The following is a 1,779-nucleotide window of genomic DNA, read 5'->3' on the forward strand; positions in this document are numbered from 1 at the left end:
TAATAATAATAATAATAATAATAATAATGGGATTTGTTAAGCACTTACTATATGGCAAGCACTGTTCTAAGCGCAGGGGTAGATACAAGGTAATCAGGTTGTCCCACTTGAGGCCCACAGTCTTAATCCCCATTTTACAGATGAGGTAACTGGCACAGAGAAGTTAAGCGGGTTGCTCAAGGACACACAGCAGACAAGTAGAATTAGAACCCAAATAAATCACGCTGCTTCTCACACTCAGCGGCTCACACTGTAAATATAAGTTGAGGAAAAAGGGGACTGGTGACAGACATCTAAGGAAAAATGAAACAAAAGCAAAGTAACAAGATAATAGACAAGGGCAATGATAAAATAGAAAAATAGCAGTATGGTACCGGAACTACGGGAGCAGTTTCAGAGTTTGATAACTGCCCCAGCTCCGGTCTTTCTCCTATTTTGAATTTTTACCACTTCTGTCCTTCTCTCACGCAGGGCAGTTTGAAGACAAGGCTTCAAGAAGCTACAAAGCGAGTTACTGATGGTCCAGAAAATGGGGGAACCTACTATGCGCCAAACACCGTCCCAAGTATTGAGGTAGAAACGAGATAATCAGGTCTTGTGTCTTATTTTCCTTATTTTAAAATTGTTTCTTGTTTTAGACTTCTAGTATGTTTTTTTCTAAGAACCAGAGGTTAAAAAACCAAACATAATACCCCGCAAAAAACGCATATTTGTGTTTCCGTCAGTTAATTTGAACTTAAATTTAAAATTAAATTAACACACCATACTAACTAGCATTTTGACTATTGGTAAATATTTGAAAGGGCTTATTTTCCGGAGGCATTGGTGGTTCAGTGGTAGAATTCTCGCCTGCCACGCGGGAGGCCCGGGTTCGATTCCCGGCCAATGCAACGTCCGTTTTTTTTTTTTCCTTCGGAATTATACTAAAGTAACGCTCACTACATAACCCAATTATTTTGCAGACCATTGTATTATATAGCAAAGTAGGAGAGACGAATTACGTTTTGACCAACTAGCAAGGGTCCCCAAATGGAGGGATCCGTCTGATCTCCCCCTTTTAGACTGTGACCCCACTGGTGGGTAGGGTCTGTCTCTAGATGTTGCCAACTTGGACTTCCCAAGCGCTTACTACAGTGCTCTGCACACAGTAAGCGCTCAATAAATACGATTGATTGATTCAGAGCGACCTCCCAGCGCATTATTTCTTTTCACTTTAAAAGGCAGGGTTTGCCTGCTCTGGATCTCCGACGCTGGGGCTGAATGCGTTGCACATGTGACGGATCTGGGACATGGTGCAGGGAATGCACAAGGGTCCGGTTAGGGGAAAAAATAATTCAAAGTGTTAAAATAGCAGCTTTTTTTGGAGATGCCGGGGATTGAACCCGGGACCTCACACATGCGAAGCGCGCGCTCTACCACTGAGCTACATCCCCCAGCTGTCGTTGTAGTTTCCCGTTTGCCTAGTCAGGGCCAACTGCCTCGGCCCTCTGCAGCTGAACCAGAATTATTGCAAACTTTGCAGCCAAGCAGGATATTTTCACCCCTCCCAATACTTGCCAGGAATGTCCCCCCCTCGGGGGACCTGCTGCTGCAATTGTGGGCTTTTTCTGGAGCCCACACCAACCTTGGGAGTTGGAAGGGAAGCTGGGTCTATGCTCTTCTGTCTCTTTTCCCCACCGGTCAGATGCCTTTTTCCTTATAAGCTGCAGGTGGGGCCTCAGTTTCCCTGCGGAGGCTGCTTCAGACCCAGCTGACCCCGTGGGCCCAACAGCAAGTCGT

The 1,779-nt window shown here is 45.3% G+C and overlaps 2 non-coding genes across 2 annotated transcripts; one reads left to right on the forward strand and one right to left on the reverse strand.

Annotated features, from left to right (window-relative positions):
- Positions 1–819: 819 nt before the first annotated feature.
- Positions 820–890, forward strand: TRNAG-GCC. Its single transcript has one exon. It is a non-coding gene; the product is annotated as a tRNA-Gly (tRNA).
- A 471-nt stretch (positions 891–1,361) lies between these two features.
- TRNAA-CGC lies at positions 1,362–1,433 on the reverse strand. The gene has a single exon. It is a non-coding gene; the product is annotated as a tRNA-Ala (tRNA).
- Positions 1,434–1,779: the final 346 nt, after the last annotated feature.

This window comes from Tachyglossus aculeatus, chromosome 19 (genome assembly GCF_015852505.1).
Source record: "Tachyglossus aculeatus isolate mTacAcu1 chromosome 19, mTacAcu1.pri, whole genome shotgun sequence".
Lineage (NCBI taxonomy): Eukaryota > Metazoa > Chordata > Mammalia > Monotremata > Tachyglossidae > Tachyglossus > Tachyglossus aculeatus.